Source organism: Lissotriton helveticus, chromosome 7 (assembly GCF_964261635.1).
Source record: "Lissotriton helveticus chromosome 7, aLisHel1.1, whole genome shotgun sequence".
NCBI classification, from domain to species: Eukaryota; Metazoa; Chordata; class Amphibia; order Caudata; family Salamandridae; genus Lissotriton; species Lissotriton helveticus.
In genome coordinates this window covers 902,617,215-902,638,118 of record NC_136068.1, presented here as the reverse complement: position 1 = coordinate 902,638,118, position 20,904 = coordinate 902,617,215, and positions in this window count along the sequence as shown.

Below are 20,904 nucleotides of genomic sequence, written 5' to 3'. Positions count from 1 at the left end.
TCCCTTGATTTTCCCTCGTTGAAAATTTAATATTGGCTTCAAAATAACCAAGAATGTCCAAAGGTTCCCCTTGGTAACCCCCAGGAGAAATATCTTTAGGCAGAAGTGGCCCTGTGCCCTATACCTCTATATACAGATCATTGGGGATAATAGTATATCGTGAACCAGAGTCCACCATTAATTGAACAGTTTTGTCATGTATGTCAAATAAAGCTCTGGGTCTATTCTTCCTTTTAAATTCATCATCATGAGAACAACCATCCAACCCCACCACCACTATTTTGTCATTTTCGCTAGACCCACCAGTACTAATATCTTCCACACATGCCACAGAGGAACGACCTTTACTCTTACAAACTCTCGCATAGTGACCTACTTTCCCACACTTTAGGCACTCCTGCTTGGCAGCAAAACAGAATTTTGAGCCAGAAGTATGACCAGCACTGCCACACCTATTACACTGTCTAGCAGTATATGCCTTCCCAGGATTATGGGACTTAACAGACACAACTTTTCTGTTAAGGAACTTTTTGTTCTTGACAGCGGCAACCTCGCTCAGGTCCTCGTCCGTTGAGTCACGTAAAGACACTTCGCTGACATCATTTGAAACAACCCTTTTTTCGAGTTCCTTCATGCAACACTCAGACTGCTCGACAATTTTCGCTAGATCAATAGCTGTTTGTAAGTTCGGGTTTTTTGCTGCCCACAAGCGTTCCTGGATTTTTTTATTATTGCACTGAACTATGAGTTGATCTCTAATCAACTCATCAGTCATGGTCCCAAACTTACACTTGACTGACATTTCACGAAGTCTTGACACAAAATCATCAATTGACTCACCAAGGGCCCGATGTAGGTAATCTCATTTTACCAGTTCATAAATTCCGAATCATACCGAATCGGTATTTATGAACCGGAAAACTGTATGTAGCTAAAAACTCTGTAAAAAATACCGAATCGGTAACATTCGGAATCCTGACTCGGTAAATACCGATTCGGTAATCTCCGAATCGGTAATCACCGAATCGGTATCACCCATTTAATCCTATGGGCCTCCTGGCCCATAGGAATGAATGGGAGATACCGAATCGGAGAATACAGAATCGGTAAATACCGAATCAGTAAATACTGATTCGGTAAACACCGATCTCGAAAATTCCAATGGAAGACATGTGAGCCAGTCAACCAATCAGGGACACCAACCACACCCCACAACCAAGCAACTGTGAAATCAACCAATCAGATGTAAGTACCACACCTAGTACCTGGAGTTGGCCACACCCATGCAGGTGCAGAGCCACAGATCTGTGTGGAGAGCTGGAGGGGAGACAGAGTAGCAGGCTGCACTGAGCCCAGAAGACCATCACCATGGAGTCCCAGGAAGGCCAGAAGGATGGTGTGGACAGAAAAAGGAAGCTGAAATTCAGCACAACTGAGCTCCAGGTGCTGGTGGAGGAGGTAGTGCAGCATTACAGCTAGCTTTTTGGGAGACAGTCCCTGCAAGTAGCATAGTCTGTAAAGAGAAACACCTGGCTGGCAATCCAGAGCAAAGTAAATGCCCTAGGAGTCACACATCATGAAATTGATGACATCAAGAAAAGGTGGTATGATCTGAGGATCACCACCAAAAAGAAGATCGCCACCCAGAGGAAGGAATCCGCAGCCACAGGTGGGGGGAAGAGCCGTGCACAAAGCCTCACTGAACTGGAGCAGCTTGTGGAATCCACCATGGAGCCTGAGAGCATACACGGGATTGGGGATGCTGACAGCTCAGCCAGAGCTGCAAGAAAGAAAGGTAAGATGCAGGGACATGTATCCCACCCATTCCCTAGCCCCTTCACCTATGTGGGTGACTCACTCACAATCCAGAACTCATGACAGTAGTCACCAGCAATGCATCATGGTAGTCGTAGTCATAGGAACATTCATCAAAGCAGCCAACACTGAACACTGCATGCCATGCCACACTCCCCATACACAAGCAGTTGAGGCATATGAAATTGTGTGTTAGGAATTTGTGTGATGAAAACACACAGCTGATCATTGTCCATGTCTGCCCACAGGAGAGTCATCGCGCAGTGCAGCGCAGGGAAGGGAGTCAAGTGCACCAACAACGGCTGTGAGGGAGAAGCCCACAGACACAGCAGGACCTAGCACTGTCCCTGAGGACACTTCCGCAACGCACGCACCCACAGCAATGGAGCAAGACACCACTGCACAGCCACTGTCACCCCTGCTGTTTGAGACACAGACTCCGGCAGCACCTGCAGGTGCCACAACACCAAGCTCAGGGTCCTCTGTGCATGTGAGGCCAAGGAGGCAGAACGTACTGCCATTCAGGATCCTGGAAAGCTCTGATGAGGAAGAGGTGGAGGCTCGCAGACCGAGCACTCCACCACTGGCTGGCAACGCAGGGCAACAGGGGTCATTAGGATCTGGCCGTGCAAGTGACCGTGGCCATAGGGCACGTGAGCGAGACGAGGGGCAGAATATGCAGGGGGTCTTTGCTGGTTTGGAAACAACTATGGTTAAGATCCAGCGCATGCAGGCCAAAGGGATCATGGCAGTGCACAGACAGGTGCGCATCCTGAACAGCAGGATGTCAAACATTGATCGGGGGATATGCGCCATGGCAAAAGGAATGGAGTCCATGGCCAAAGGAATGGAGTCCATGGCAGAGGGGGTGAGGGACATGGGTGTGCGCATGGGTTCCCTCTGTGACAGGCTGGAGAGTGACCAGACAGAAAGGCGCAGGAATAGGCGCGAAGTCAAGCAGCTGAATTAGTCAATCAACCGACTGGCAACTGCAACCACACTGCTATGCCGCCGGTCAGTGAACATGCAGACTGACATTGTGCACTGCTGCAGTGACTTGTCCAGGGGGATGGGGAGGGTGACCTCTGGTATGGAGGTACTGCTGACACAGCCGACAGCCACTGCTGGTAACACGTGTGTTGGGGACACAGAGGAGTCCACAAGCAGGAGTGGATCCAGCACGCCTGTACAGGATGTTCGTCGAAGCAGCAGACTCCATGCAGATGACACTGGCACCACTGCGCAGGTTGACCCCCTGCCCCGTGGCTCCCACAACATTATGCGTAAGCGCAAACATTAACAAATCATCAAGAACACAGGACAGGTCACAGTGAAGTGAACTTTGGCCACCCAGTGTCAAAAGTGAATTTTATTTAGTTGATGTGGTCTTGAATAGTGCAGTAGTGCATATTAAAGTGAGTGCTTCAAGAACTGAACATGCTTGTGTTTCATCACTCTATTAAAAGTATCTGTTAGTGATTTCTGCGAGTCGCAGTCTACCATCTGTTGCTGGCGCTGCTCCTGCTGCATTGTGATCGGCTTGTCCTGTCCCATCATCTATGTCCTCATGATATGTGAGTTCTATCTCTGTGCCCTCCTTGGTGGCAAGATTGTGCAGCATGGCGCAGGTTGCAATAATCTTGCAACAGATAATTGGCGTGTATTGCCGTGCACCTCCACTCTTATGGAGGCACCTAAATCTACTGTTCAGCAGTCCAAAAGTGCGTTCCACCACGCAACGTGTTGTTCTGTGTGCCACGTTGTAACTCCTTTCCCTCCTGGTGGATGGATTCAGGTAGGGGGTGAGCACGAATGAACGCAGGGCATATGCACTGTCACCTGGGTGGAAAATGAAATTTTGATTAGTCACATACTCATGATTGCTCCTTCTGCATAGACTATCAGGGTGTCTCACACATACTTACCTAGCAGGTATCCATCACCAAAATCACCAGCCACAAGGCGTCTGTATACCTCTCTCCTGCTGCCTGTATCCGTAGCCGCCTTGCCATAATGTAGAAAGCCGCCATTGTGGTTGCACTGTTGCATTTTGGGGCCTTCTTTCATATCCTGTTCCTGGTTTCCACCTGCTTCCAATCCATGGTAAATACCGAATCTTAAATACCGAATTTCATGGTATTCGGTATTTTTTGGATTTGCTACATCTCGACAAGCCATTTTTACCATTTCTTATTTACAGACTCGGTAAATATGAATTTGGTATTTTCCGAATCGGGAAATTACCATTTCTTAATTACCGATTCGGTAATTATGAATTCGGTATATTCCGATTCGTGTAATACCGATTCAGTATTTTACCGACTGGTATTTACTGATTCGGTAACTTTTTAGTCACATACATCTCGATGCTCTTATACCGGTCGGTAAAGGCGGAAATTACCGATTTTCGTCCGTTACCGACCGGTATTTGGCTACCTACATCGGGCCCCAAGTCTTTGACTCTTGGTATAAAACTTGTACCTATTCATCACTTAGTTTTCCTCTTTTGCATATCTAATCTCTAGTCGAGAAATAGCTTCCTTGTATTCATCTAGAGGAGCTTGTGTGCCAGTTTTGAGGACCTGTGGTAAAAACTTAAAAACACGTTGGCCTTCTTTCCCCAATGAGCTCAACAGAAGTGCTTTTTTCCGCTTAGAAGAGTAGTCCTGCACATCTAGTGCATCTAAATAATTTTCGAACATGGGAAACCAGTCCTCCCAAGATATACTGCGTTGACCCTGATTCGGAAGGAAACTAGGCGGAAGCACCACAGAACAGTTCTGAGCCACTGTTAGTTCTGACATTATCAGATGGAAAGCCAAAAAAAAATGAACACAAGAAATGAAACTGTAAAAAATAAAACAGTTTTTTTAAAATTTCATCCACAGTACCTGACACTTGATGAGAAAGTATGGTTACACTCCTTCAAGCACAGCTGTTGCACAACGTGCCAGTGATACACTAGTGGCGTGTGTATCGCCGAAGAAGACACGAAGCATTCAAATTTAATGCACACAAGGCATGCGCATCGCCGCAGATAGGCAAGTGATAAAGTGAAAGTCGTACACGAACAAAACAAAACTGTCGCGTTGCTGGAGGCAGATACTGTGGGTTGCTGTAGCAACCAAGATGGCTTCCTGACACACCGTCTTCGCGCTGTGGAAACATGATGACTCTGTCACGCTGCATCGTGCGCTGCATAGACGATCGCTGGTCTGCTTACGTTGAGAACGCTGGACAATAAGCATAACGTCATGCAGTTCTTCACTAACTCCTTAGAAGATTCCACGACGTCATCAGTAGCACTGAGGAATGCAAGGCGGACAGGACGAAAGAAGCAGCGGCCGAAGCCCAAGCCCAAGGAGATCCAACATGCCTCGCAAACACACGAAGTGCAGAGTAGACGATCAGAAGAGACGATCAGAAGAGAGTCCACTCACAACAGTAAGTCCATATGAAACCCGGTGAAAATGAATAGAGGAGTATTTCTCAAACATGTTAAAAGGAGGCATTTCCATAGGTCACAATCCACTCACTGAGAAAAGTCACTTAACATTAACACAGGTAAAGCGCTCACCTTGAGATGAGATGACCATAGAAAAGGAAGATAACGCCAACAGTGTGCCTCAATGTTGTCCGCTCTTTGTTCTTAAAATGTAGAAGGCAGGCAATGGGTTCAAGTAATCGTCGCTAAAAAGTTGTTGTAAATAGATTCCCAGACTGAAATAGGTAAATAAGCAGGTTCTTTATTAAGCTGAGTAGAAGAACAAGAGCGGACTCTTCTCTGCAGCAGCAACCAGTAAACAGCCACAGAGCAGAATCCACAAGCATAAGAATACAAAGAACATTGCATTCTACATACATTCCTAACATGAAGCATTCTACATAAAGACTAGAGTGATAAAAACCCAATACAATGTACTACATAAGGCCCTCTGCATCACCTATAGAGTACTTCAGGATACTGGCCATGTTCCTGAGACTCCTACTCTACTAGTATGTCCCAAAAAGCCATTTTCTCTCTGAAGGACCTAAATTGCTAACAATTCAGAGAGTTTTCAAATCTAGTTGGGGTGGCAGAAGCTTCAGGGCAGCTGCCCCAAACTCTGGAACGCACTCTCTTTTCCATTAGAACACTTCCAACTTTATTTGCCTTTGGGAAGGCCTTCAAAACTTGGCGATTTGAGAAATAGAGACCCACGCCTTACAGGAACCTGCTTACTCCACCCTTCAGTGCCAAGACACCTCCGGGTATTCACGTGCTTAATAAATATATTAACATAATATAACATCAAGCCATGAAAAGTGGCCTTGCGTGGCTGATAAACCACATTTTTGGGCTGTGTCATGCATGCACTGCATTGAGTGGTGCAAAAGTGACACAACCCATACATAAATATGGTCTTAAACATCTAATCACACTCTGACAAATGAAACTCTATTTTCATGGATGCTACATCTCCTCTAGTTGATGAATTCCTTTTTTTTCTAAATATATTTTCTACACTGTGCATATCAGTATAATCAAGCTGAACAGATCGACCACTGCTGCGTTGCAATTTGGCTCTTGAGTCCAAATCTAACGAACATTTTAAAACGTTACTAAACTTGTCTGATGCAAAAGAATGAGCAGAAAAGCAGATAGGAGAACAGCAACACTATTACCTTTATTCATGAGCTCTCTCTGGGATTCTTTAAATACATTTCCAAATTAAACATGCCCAGGATAAAAATAAAAAGTAAGAAAGAAGTGTACTCCTTATACATGGTTCACTCCTGGACCTACTAAAGCCCACAGACCATCGTTTGAACAAAGTGGATGATTTTGCTTAAGTGTGAGCACATCACGAAAATACAGATGACCATCAACTTCAAATGGTACATTACAGTAGTTTCAACACAATCATAGTAGGATTTGTGTGTCACAAGCGTGATTGACAGAACAAGGATGTGTTATACTTAGCTGAGATTAAAATCAAACACTTATCTGGGATTAAAATCAAACACTTGATCAACTACTTGATCTCTATGATATGTTTTCCTATCTTCTCTTTGATTTAACCCACATGCTTGCAAATATTTTACAAACTCCTATGCACCAGGAGTATATTCTTGTTGTAATCTATAAAGCAATTTACAGTATTGGGACTGTCTATCAGAGGTTTTCGATTTTTCCTAAAAGTCCTAAAATTATTTCGGCAGTAGAGCTTTGTACTCTGAAGAACAAGTAATCATAGACACTCTGTAGTTGAACTGGCATTTGATTGCCAATTGCTCAAAATTCAAATAAACAACGAGTGACCTCTTTTCTCTTAAATAACAAGGAAGGAAGTATGTGTTCCTTGAAAACATTTTCACAAAACCATTTTTCTTTACATAGCATCAAACCTAACCAGAGAAATGCCTTGCAACACCACTCAAAACCTGACCACCATCCCCTGAAAACTCCCTTTCAACAGGGTTTCTGTCAACTTGGAGAAAAACACTCTCACAAATACAGATTGATGAATCTACAGATTGATTATAAAACAGGTTTGAGAAAATGAAAATTGTATAGAAAGCCATTTATTTGGCTTTTAAAAATTGCTATGAGTTTCGTATTATATCCTTGGTCTGGATTGTAAAATATCTTACACAAATATTCGTACCAATCCTGAAATGTGTCTGTCTATGAAAACAGACAGACTTCTTGTTTTCATTGCATATTTGAAAACCACACAGTAACAGTTTCCAAAGTGGTCCCCAACAATGGAATGGGTTTTCACCCTAAAATATGGAAATACATCTCACATCACACATGTCAATTAAAAAAATATTTTTTGTATATGTTCTAAAATAATTTAAGGTTTTGTAATGTATAATACATCGTACATAATAGTGCTTTTCAGTGCAGGGTACCGCACAAACAGAAGTTTCATTTTAAGTAATTGTTGATAGAATTGTTGTGGAGTTCCAAAAGAATTTCAGATTTCAATGAGTTTTAATAAATATGTGAATATTCCTGCACTGATGTTCAGAGAAGTTTTTATTTGAATAATTGTTGCTTGAATTGTTTTGACGATGTATTATTGAAAGGGTACAAAAAGGTATATAATTCATATTTTAACTTTAAAATGTTAATTTTTTTGGTTGTTTAGTTTCATTGAAATATAAGGAAGGTAGTGTTTATCAAATCTATACTGTTTGCTATTATTTTGTTTTACTTGAACATATTAAGTAATTTTGTATTAATATTTTTAATTATTGACTTCAGTTCTTATCAGTGGGTTGTGGTTATTTGAAAATACAGTGGCATTTAAAAAAAAAATAAACAGACGTCGTTGACATTACATGGGTCAAGTCATAACTCCTGACCACGACAATATCACTGCAAGTGAGTTTAAAAATACATCCAGAAGGTGCAATATTTTTCCCAGAGACTAGTTCTTTTCATAAACACCATAGACGGCCTCCTGTACTGCCTACTGCTGCGGAGTGCAGCTCATTAAACTGGTAAGGCTACATGGGCTGAAAAATAAAGGCAGAGGAAAAAGATGAACCATACTTAACTTACCAAAATGCCTTGAGTAGAGAGTTACGATGCCCATCCCGTTACCCTGAAGAATTTTCCTTCCTTTATTGCCCCTTAAACTTTCCCATCTCTCCTCATCCTCTTTCTATGAGCCGCTCTTTTTGTTTAAAGACCTGTTTATTGTTTTCATTGGAATTTGTCTTCATTATCAAAACATAGTGTTATGTTCGCTATTGTTAATATGAACACATTGAAATAATGGCCCCTTCTGTTTATGCAGTGTTCATGTGTTCTGTTTAATGCAGCATAATACAACACAACACTGAAATTGCAGTTGGCACAGATCATAATATGCATTGCAACAACACGAAGAAAAAAATTGTAAAACCCAAACCAACTGCCTTGCAACAAGATCACTTCAACTGTTAGGGCTGTTATCTAAATACTCAGGCCACTCACATTGGGTCACATGTTATTCTCGTTTCTCTGCTGATAGCATGTCCAGTCCCAGGCATCAACTTCAGCTGTTCAAACTTCTCTAAATGTTCACCCCATGCCTATGATATGTGGTATTTCCAACAACCCCTATTGTCCTCCAGATTCAATGCTTGGGGGTCAATTACAATAGCGAGCGGATTGCCATCGCCCGTATGGCTGTAGCGATCCACCCTCCACTTCTCCCCGCCCGCTTCCCGTTTCCCCCGTCATATTACGATGGCATCGGGGACCCTGGCAGATGGAAAGACTGTCCGCCGGTTTTCCGCCCGTCGACGAGTCGGCTGGGTGGAAAAGTGGCTGAATATGGTGGCGATGTCTGCAAGACACCGCCATCCATATTGCAATGCAGGCGGAGATGTGCCTTTCCATGCCGGCGTTGCTATGGAAAGGCATGTGTTTCCTGCATGTGGGGGCCTGTTGTGGGCCCCCAGGGTGTTGAGGGGTGGGGGTGCACATGGGGGGTACCTATGGTACCACCCTACATTGGCATGCACAAGGTGGCAGGCACCGCGCTGTGCCTGTCACCTTGTGCATGCACGCATGTGTGCATGTACAAGGTGCATCAACAGCATTGTGGCGGGCCACAATGTTGTGGATGGGGTTGCCACCACCACCATGGCTGTGGCATCCTAATTGCCTGTGAGTGACCGCCGCACACTGGTGGCTGGTCTCAGCACCGCTAGGGTGGCAGGCGGAGGAAAGTACGCTTGCCATCCTAATAGAGCCCTTAGTGTTCAGTCCTTGGCCACTGGGCCACATCTCCCCTCTATTGTGCCTCTGATGCAGGTCTATGCGCCATTTGGCCAACATCAGAACTAACATCAGAAACCTGGAGCCCACCCGCTGCCACATGGCTCATTGTATGTGCCCCAATAAGAATATTTCAATATTTCAAGCAGCTATGGCATCTCCTTCCCAGCACCCTGCCCAAGCACTCCAGTAATTATCCCCAATACTCAACCAACCCAAAACTCTACCACCAGAGCACAATCCCACACTATGTACAAGAAATTGGCATTCATCATGTCACATCTGGGGCAGGTATAGACCATGGTGGGAAACATTTTCGTTGGCTGCTTAGGGATAAAGTAGGTTGCATGTAGGTAGTTGAATTGTGTGAATTTAAGTCTCACATTGCGAAAGGTATTTTGTGGGTGTCCAAGTGCCTTTGAGCATTGCTTTTACGTAAGTTGTTTCTGGAGACAGGTTTTCCATTAGGCGCACATTAAGATCACAGAGCATGAGAGGGAACATGAACATATTCAGGAGTGTTTTGTAAAATGCAAGTACTGTGTATGCCCCCACCTCCAGTAGAAATTAGTAACTGTAAGGCTTCATGGGTGGCCAGCTTAGACTGCCCTATTCCCCACAACTGTCATGCCCAATACCTTCCCGTATAAAAGAAAAAGCATGGCTTGGAGGTCTAAGTCATCATCCATCATCTCCTGCCCGTCAAAAATGTCCCCAATAGTGAAATTGTCCAGCTTGCCCCACCCTCTCAGAAGTATCTGGGGTCCCGACCCAGGTTAGCAGCAGGTCTTTGAGTGGGATGTAGGAGCATAAAGTTGTACCCCCCTTAATTTATAGCTACGTCTGGTCCAGCACTGCACTGCAAAAGCCCTGAGCTAAAGACCTCAACTACATCCCAACAACCTGGATATCCCTCAGATCGCTGATACCCATCAATTCGGTGCATCAGCTACGTTATTATTTCTTATCTGGAGGGCAGGAGCCAGTGGATACTGCATCCTCACAACATATTGTTCAGGCCATGCCCCCTGTCACTCCCACCTTTATGTGATATAAAGCTATTGGTTACTTTGTAATGTCTGAATATATAGACATTACCTAAATTCAAATAGCAGCATGGTTGCCTTAGTCCCTCACCCTTCCGATGTTGATAGTTAATTTATAATACAATAGGTGGAAGAAACAAGTTATATGCAGAGGTTCGAAACCAGTAAATTTGGGTAGAAAGTACAATAAAACATGCTAGTTATTAATATTTAAAGTCTTCCTCTGTTGTGTTTATCCCAACCTTCCCCCGGTCTTTCTCTCTACTTCATCATTCTTGCCCAAGACTTTCCACCTTCTCTAATCAGACCATCTCATTCCTTCACTTTTCTCCCCCTTCCTCCTTTCTCCATGTTTTCTACACCCACATCTTGACACTCTTTTACCTTCAGTCAACATGTGTTCCTCTTTTCTTCTTCGATGCTCTTCTTCCTGTGCCCTTTTCCTTTGGTCCTTTCCTTCCCTTTCATGGCCTCTGGTCTTCTCTATCCTTTTATAACCCAAAGTCCTCCTTTTCCTGGTCTTTGCTATTAATCCTCTTTTCTTCACCACCTCTTTTCTCCCTCTGATTGTGTGTATATGTTCTTCTTTCACCTTCCGAGCACCCCTAGAGATGCAGGTTACATTTTCTTGTGTTGCACACCACGTGCTGATTTTGAATTATAGCTCTCTATCTTGCTCTCTTAGTTCGTAACACAGAGATCACATGTCCCTCTCAATAGATGCAAAAGTGAGGGGACTCACCTAGATCAATCAATCCTCCAAGCATCTCAGTCTTAGCACCTTGCACCTGCAGCTTGCTTTCCTTTTTAAACTTAGCCCTGATTTTTAACTCCCAGGATGTTCTCATATTATGTATGATCTAATAGCAGCATAGGGAAAAAGGGGACCTTTAAAATATAAGCTGCAAAAAAACTTATGTTTGCAGCATGTGTACCTTATTGGCTCTCAAGGCACTGCAAGGGTGCATCTGGGTTCTTATATTCAAGGGACTGTGTGGGCACTGTAAAATGCAAATAGTACTCTGCAGTAATTGTTTCTTGTGGTCCAAGCATTTTCCCAGTAGATACCAAGGTCAAGGGTCATAAAGGCATCTCCAGGGGTAGCAAAAGGCAGCTGTTACCTTTGGCAACACCCAGACATTTGTCTCCCTTTGGCTGCACCCTTTCAATCATATATTCTGCTTCACCACCTGCCGAAACGCTCAGCATGTCTTTCTCCCATCATTACGTCGTTGCTCTCCTTTCATCACTTTGCACCTACTGTTAATCCTTCCGCCTTGCTTTGATGCTACAAGATAATAGGCACACTCCATCTGATCTCAGGCAGTGGCCATCACCCAGCACCGACACTTCACCTGTCTGTGTCCCTCTGTCCAACAATGTCTCCAGAACCTAAGAGTTATTGAAGAGCACCATACCAACCTGGACACATAAAAGCTGGCTACTGTCCTCTTTCTTTGACTATGTCACAGGTGGGCACTCTCTTCAAAGTCCCATTACTATTTCCTCTCCAGTCTATGCAATAGTAGGGAAAGTGTTAGACTTTGGAGGAATTAGATTTACTCTTCTCACTCCAGTCTAAGCAACAGTAGGAAAAATTATGGAGTTCAGAGTGGTTAGATTTACTATTCCCATGCCAGTCTAAGCAAATACAAAGGCACGTTTCGGCTCACATAAGCCACTTGGCAAAGCCTTGTTTAAGCTGAAATGCGCCTTTGCATCTGCACACATAAATGAGTGTGCCATTTTTCTTGTGTTCCTTTAGGAATTGGAATTATTATGAAAAGAAATAAATATATACATATGTTTTGTTTACAAAAATAAAAACAACTTTAATATATAAATAAAAAAAGGAAGGAACATATAATATTCTAAATAATTGTATCAATGTCTCTAACTTCTAAAGAAATAAACGTTTATGATATTATTACCTATTTATATAATTTCAATAATACACAATTAAGCAACAAATATTATTGCACAAACAAATGTAATACCCACGTACAACTACATTCATTAAAGATGTTAAAAATATATAATACATAAAACAAATCATAAATAATTAATTACCAATTGATAATTTACATATAAATGTCAAATATTATAGAAATATTATTTTTTTCCAAACTAAAAAGAAATACTGAAAGAAATAAAACTATATACAAAATATACAAGTCATAAATTAAGTAAGTTACATGATTAACAAATAATATTTGAATTAACAAATGAACAAAAATACAATAATTTAACAATTACAACTGAATTAACAAAATGTTTTCATTATTTATAACTTAATTATCATCTTGCCCTATTTCCTTACAAACGCAAAAAGCCACTACTATAATATAACTTACTGTTACTAAAAAATAAACAAATTTTAAATAAAAAATATTCTGCAACTCTTAAGAAATTTAGAACATTAATAATCAATCAACAATCAAAACATAATTAAAAAAACATAATTAACATTTGATAAAGGTGGTGGTGGATCATGGAAACAAGTAAAGTATTTTTGCTTTGCATGCTTCACCTTCAGTGCATTTACAGTAATGGGGAAATGTAAGATTAGAACAGGGTCTTTACTTTAGCTACACTTTTACCTAAACATGAAGTGAAGGAAAGGCATGTGTTGATGCATACTACTCAGATCCAATGGACCGGAGCTGTAGAAACAAGGGTGGGGGGTGTAGTTCATGACTTGTTAACATTTCTAAAGCTAAACTTTGCAGAAGGACATAATCTAAGCTAAGTCATACATATTTGCAACATTGGTTTGAAATATTTTCTTTGCCAAGCGGAAATACAGCCATAATAGACCAATCAGGTTGTAATCCTCGCTAAGTCAAATTTAAGCACCTTCACTTATTATCGGTCTCTATTTTTGTCATTTGACGTGTACAATGCTGTTGTCACATTTTTGGATTTGAGTAGCGTGCTTAAATGTCCACCGAGACTGTTAGTTAATTAACAAACACTAATTGCAATTACTTGCGGTTTAATTAAGGATATTTGTGTGGCAGGGAAATATAATGTCTATTGTTTAGAGGGAGGGGACATGTTCAAGTTTTGTTGCTTGAGTGGAGTTCAGCTTTGACAGTGGAGAAGTTCCAATGCATGTGAAGAATGCGCTTATTTTTTCAACTAGCTTCAAAGGGTGAGAGAAGTGTGATGGGATTGAAGAAATAATCAATGAGAGGGAGAAAGAAAGAGAGCAAGAGCAAAAGGGAGACAGAGCAAGGGGGGACGAGGGAAAACTGAAGTAGAGAGGAAAGAAGGAAGTTGTTTTTTTTCTAATAGAGGAAAATACTCAAGCAGGAAAAGGGGCAACCATGTTTGCACCAACCAAGAGAAGGACAAAGTGAAATCAATCAGCCATTGCAATGGGTAATGCTTGCCTGGTGGTGATCTCTGTAATGCAAATACATCAGTGTATATACTTTATTACTGTTAAATGCTGGACAGGCAGCTATGTCAAGCAACCCCCTCTGCATTCTCTTTTACTTTTGTTTTAAGTTCAAAAAAGTTGTATTAATAGAAACAGGGGTGTCAATTAAAAATTCGCAGTATTAAGTGCATATCATACAAGAGAAATCACTTAAGAAAACGACTTCAATAAAATTGTATGAATCGGGCATAACAGTAAAAAATAAAAAGAGTAAATGATATTTATAATCATTGAAAATAATGAGATACCAAATATTTTAAGAACGTTTAGAGTTTTTCAAACGGGAGGTTATCAGAATCCCTTCCTCAAATTCACGAGCAACATCTCAGATTCTGACATCCCCTTCCTTGATCTACGGATTTGGTTATCAGTAGAAGGTCTCAGTACCAATCTTCATAGGAAGGAGACAGACAGGAACAGTCTCCTTCTGTACGACAGCCATCACCCCAAATGGACAGTTTCTCGTATCCGGAGAAACTGTTCCACCTTGGAGGACTATAAAAAAGAAGCAAAACACCTCCAAGGTAAACTTCAGGAGAGGGGTTACCCACAGAGGCTAGTCCAAAACTCCTACAAGAGGTCTCTGAACAACCCACGAGATACGCTCCTTGAAAGCAACAGTAATAAACAATCTGAAACCATCACATGTGTGACTTCCTTCAGCATGTTATCCACACACATTAAAAAGACAATTAACAAACATTGGGTAATTGTCAATTCTGGTGACTTCTCTTTTCCCCGCCCTAGATTTGCTTTTAAACGCACCGCCAACGTTAAAGACCAGCTTGTACACACGAGACCCAAGGTCAAAGAATTAGGCACACAAAGAACCCTGTGGGATCTCCCTCCAGTGTCAGACCACTATCCATGCGGAGGCTGCTCAGTGTGTGGCCTAACCAGTGTCAGCAAGGAGATCCAACTCACTGATACTTTTGTTTGGCATCGTAGACATCACACGAATTGCAACACCCCCAGATGCATTTATCTTCTCACTTGCCCATGTGGGATGAGATACGTTGGTATGACCATGAGGCAAGTGAAGTTACACATCACGGAACACAGAAGCAATATTAGGTGCCATAAAACACACACTAAACTTTACACACACTGTCTAGAAATGAACCACTCTGCAGACAGTCTACACTGGACTGTGTTAGAGTCCCACAGACAGATCACACACCAGGCTCTCTTCAAAATCGAACAGAGATGGGTCCACCGTCTGGTCACAGATAGCACTGGCCGCAATGACTCTATCCCCTGGGGCTGTCTGTCTTTGACTTTAACTGGATACCCACCAACCCTGCCCTCTGTCTAACCTCCTTCCTGGACAGCCCTTCCGGGCCCAGCGACGTTGACTAATAATTTGCATTTATCTCCACTTAATTGATCTACTTAGAGATATATCCACTTCATAGTTTACGTCGTGACCAGGTCTTCCCAGGAGTTATCTCCGTGTCATATACGGGTTACGGGCCATACGAGTTCAACCCCTGGGCACCCCCTTCACTTGCCAGAGGTTACCCTAACCTTGTACACCCTCTAAGTTTCCCGTTTTCTGTTCTTGTTAAACCGAGATACTAGAACAGTCATTAACTCAATTCTCCTTACTTAGAGACCTTCGGGTTTGTGACCTTGGGTGTACCTTGAACACACAACAATATGGCCGACACAATCGAGTGGCCGATGCTGGCTGGCTCTTAACGCTACTGCGCATGTGCGGGTTTTCCCTGCTAGCACCCCCATCACGTGACCGGGGTCTACGAGAACTAGATCGGAAGTCTTTTTAAGATGGGAGTTGCCATCGAGACACTGCTCCGGTCTCTCTCCTTCTTCCCCTGACGTGCGGGTAGGTTCTACGGGCAAGTCCGGACTGCGGACAGGTGAGTTACATTGATTCCCGCCCCGTGAGGGTCCCGTCTGGACGCTCGCACTGTCCGCCTACTTCCAGATGCACTTACTTGCTTGTGCCTCTGACCGGCATAGACGGTACTTGTGGACGGTCTCAGGTGTGTTGTGGTGCCTACATGGGTATCGTGTGGCTGTGCTGGCTTTTCTCCTTTTATACCTGCTTACAGTTGTGGAGCCTGTTGACTCATGTTTCAGTCTTTTAACCCGGCCCGTGTTTACTCCTACTTTGGACCACTTACATTGCCTTAATATATGAGTAAATCACTAGGCCGTTGATACGTATTGATTATTACTACCCCCCTCCCCCTTAAGCTGGTACGAATGAGTATGTAACCAACGGTGGTGACCTTGGTTTATGACAACATGCATGATGGGCTGTAAGATGTACCTTTTTGTCGCCCTTTCTTAGGTCCCACTTAGAGACTGCAGGACCACCTGGCCTGCACTGAATTTTCCAAGTGGAAGGTTGTATTTCCCCTTCCCTTGATGTGTAGCACTCACCACTTGATATTTAAGTCCTGACGAATTGCTCCTTTGAGAATGAAACATGTTGAACTCCAAGTAGATTTAGACACCGCTGGATCATAGTACTAGCGTGTCCCACTCTACTCACTGTTTTTATCAAAGTAGTGGACCACACCATTAAATATCCCCGTGGATTTACTAACTTTTTTTAATACTCCCACTATCACATACACGTCTACACTCTCCCTAAAACCCTCATACCCACATGCACCAATTGGCAGGAACAAAAGATCTCCGATAAAGAGCCCCTTTATGGGAGCCCGTCAAACATTGCAGCACCAGTTTGACGAGGAGCAAAACCCAAATGATGAAGCATAACACCTAGCTTGCTGGGTGTGTGAGGATTTTAGTTCCAGAAGGGGAATCCCCCTTCCCCTTCCCGCCCTACCGGTGGATTTGGCTTGGTTACGCACTACTTTGCCCTTCTTCTCCCCAGGGAACAGCGTATTTCTTTTGTTGTTACAAGTCCAGGGCACCTAGGCTGGACCCCATTAAATATTTGCCCTCCCAATCCCCTCGATTGTAAATTCCCATAGCAGCCCAGGTTAACACCAAAATCTGGGCTGCTATGGGAATTCACAAGGACATATTATCAAGCCCATTATCGCTGTTTTAGCGGCAGTTTCCTGCCGCTAAAGCAGCGATAATTTTATCGCCGTTCTTAATAATATGATATAAGTTCTTCATGAAAAGTAAATGTTTTTTCTTACCCTTCGCCATCTAGACATAATATGCTGAACAGTGAGTTTTGCTTTAGTTCCTAAAGGGTGTTGTTCTAATTGTATCTTAGTTACCCTTTCTCAGGAGATCTGTAGATGATGTTTTATCATTAAGGAAATCTGACATAACATTCAACATGTTGGATGTCTTTATTGATGGCTCGACAAGAAGTGAAACCTCTCATAACCAGTGCAAAAAAACAATCCTCTAGAACATAGGTACTTGCAACCATCTACTAGCCCTGAATTGAATTTTCAAAAGTGTCTTTTCAATGTTATCTCATGAATATATAATACCCATCTCAAGTGCAATTCAGTGAAAAAAAAAAGTTTCTGCTCTTTGGAAAATCCAATTTCTTTTCTCCTATACATTGGTGGCCTAACTCAATTCCCTGTCTACCAGACACAGTTAATGTTGCGATTAATTTGACACTGAACTCTCTTTATATTCTCCAGCAACAGCAGTAGCTGGAATGTGTTTCAGGTTTATACAATCCCTTTAAAAAGTATTTAATTTACTCTCTTTTACAGCAAGGAAAACAGTAGCGTTTGCCCTTATTACATCGAGACTCGACACTACAACATTGTTTATGTGGGCTGCTCGAAACAGTTCATTCACAAACTTCAGATGGTCTAACACGCAGCAGCCATAGTGTTGCTGCAGTTCCCTAAATGCTTTAAAAAGACTGTACTGTCTACCAATCCGTAAAAGAAATCTGTTTAAGATATTGTTGCTAGTTTTCATAGCCTTCAAGGTGACAGGTCCTAAATAACTCACAGCCAGATTTAGGATTGTAATATTTTATTTGTTTTCATAAAGAGAAGGAAAAGGGAACAGCAGCTGTCGCCTACATCCATCGGCCGGCGTGGAATAACATTTAAATAAGTGACAAAGAGGAGTACAGTCAGATTAGCCATTATACAGCCATGAGACCTTTGAGATCTTCATGTACAAGTTTGCTGAAGACTCCAACCTTTAAATGAAAAACTTGAGGTGGAAAATCCTTTTTAGGTCTCGGCCTGTTCCAGCGCATGCCAGCGCATGCGCTGGTCTGGTCGAGACATTTAGTAGCTGCTTTGAAAATTGCTACTTTCCCGACGACCACTTACTATCACGCGCACAAGCACATACATGATGTGCACAGCTGCCATCGTGCACAGCTGCCATTTGGCTTCTTTTATTACGCGTCTGAAGGCTCTCCCTTACCACGCGCGCCTTGCTTCAATGCCTGTGTCACTCTGCTGGCCTTCATGTCGTTCTTCTTTCTCTCACACTCGGCGCCAGCACTTTGCCCTTTCCCCACCCCCACCAAAGAGCGCGTCTTGTTCGTCAATATTACCACTGCCTAACTTAATTTTGTTTAACAGTATGGCTCTCCTGACATCTAGTGGTAATATTGTATTACAACAAACACACAACTTGCAAAACATTTATGGGCGGGTGATGAATGACTTGTTCTTCACAACAATGCCTAACGTATTGAAATGTGAAATGACACTATAGAATGGCCACCTGATCACGGCAGAAGCTCTTTATTTAATCTTTAGATCAGTGTCAATTTCAATGGCTGCAACACCGTAAATGCAGCTCTAGAAGTTATAAACTGACCTGTCTTAAAGTACATTCAACAATCACGTACACGTTTCACCTTTTTTAGGGCTCTGCATGATGCAGGTTCTACATTTTGAGTACTGTGTGGTTTACTATCAGCCTATTATCTAACAATATTCAGGGTGTAAGGAGTCCAAGAAGCACAGTTTCAATACGTCATCTCAACCAACAGGTTGCCAAAATATAAAAAAAAACATATTCTAAGAAACCAAATGCAGCCCAGATTTGTCTGCTTAAGTAGTTTCCTTTTCAAGATCGTGCTCCTCGTAAAGCAAATGTTGTCTTTGTAGAGTGTTGCTTTGCACAATTTTCTGCAGCATAACTTTTGCACTCATTCCGACTGGTGCGAAAATGACAGAAATGTGAACTAATCAGATTACCAAACAGTCCTACCTTTCTTGTCCTTTCTTTAATAAAGTATATCGGAGAATTCATCATACCACCAGCACTTAGATGCTACAATTTGAGGTACTATCCTACCTATGAAATGGAGTCCATCTGTAAATGAGTGTCTTTCGCTATCAGAACTAGCGTGACAGTGCTTAATATGAGTCGGTGGTTGCAGGTGGGGACCCTAATTTTGGGGAAGCAGCACTTATTCTTCCTCCTCACACTTTCACCCCGGGAAAGAGCGGGAAAACCACAAAGGGGAATACAAAGAGGAAGAGAAAGATGGAAAAACAGAAAGAAAAGGAACACACAAACTTGTTAGAATGAGATAAAGGGGTGGAGATGCCTGGCAGTGGATAAAGGATGCATGAGTTGGAAAGAAGACTACACAACCTTGGTATCCGCACCCTGATATTAATAGTACTGGTCACCAGCTTTTGAGCACAACGTTTGGCCCCAGCACTTAGAGTTTTACAAATTAAGCACTGCAAGCCAGCGGGTGTGGTGCAGGGATAGAATCTTTGACATCAGGCATGTCGAATGATCACTGTTATGTATGTGGTGTTATAGGAAATGTACATTAGTTACTGTGTTGGTGCCAACAGATTTGCACTAAAACGTTGAGACAAATCAGGCAATGTGACATATTTGCCTTTTCAACATGTGAAAAGATCTGCTTCACTTCTAATGACTTTCCAATCCTCTCCTATTTAAGTACATATATCACTGACGGGGCATGACACAGTACAGCATTTATAAAAACAAGCATTGGCATAGCCAATCGGCCTTGCTTTTAGTACCTTATAAGTATTGAGTTATGCAGCACAATATCCTTTCTGCAACAACATCAACTGTTGCATGGCGAAACACTTATAAGGACCCGAAGGCGAGACCTATTGGCTATGCCAATGCTTGTTGGTATTGGGCACCTAAGCGTGAAACCAATTGCCATTGCACCTCCAATTTTTCAACACAGAAGATGCATTTCCAAAATCCTCGAAGGCCTGGCTTTTTCAAGCCCCTGATAAACTTTGTTATACCCACATTTAATGCATCCACACAGGGCAAAGTACTAGGATCATATTTGCTGTTTAATATAGTACCAGGATGCTCTGCTTCGAGTGACAGTTGCGCTCTATAAATATCCAATTCATTCCTTCCGAGGCCAAAATGTAAGGCTTGTGTCATAAGCAAGGGCCACATTGATGCCAGCATCTTGAGGGTCATGGTTTGTGAGAGGTCGGGGTTTAATGGAGTCGAATCATGTGCAAGGTGTGGACAGGGAGTAGTGGAGGATTTTAGGGTCAAATCATATCCTTCCTATGCCTTTGTCGCCTAAATTCCATTATATGAATGAAGTGGGTAAGCCACAGAAAGATTGAGCCCAAAACAATCTGAGCCTCTATGTGACTTCTGTCTGCCACCCATACTCTAACTTCAGTTACAAAGACTGATTTGCATATGGCTGGGTCCAAACTGGGGTGGCATAGTGGGCAAAAGAATGATGGGTTTAACCCAGATCTTTTGACTGGGGGAGAATGTTTGCATTGTCAGCACTCCGGCCATCATTTGTTTGCTGTAACACTTTTCGCCCTACGTGGGATGGGTATGCCCAGATTTAGGTCCCTTGCTCACTGTGCCGATGGATTCAAGCTAGCCTGGCTGAAGATGGGTGATATACCCTG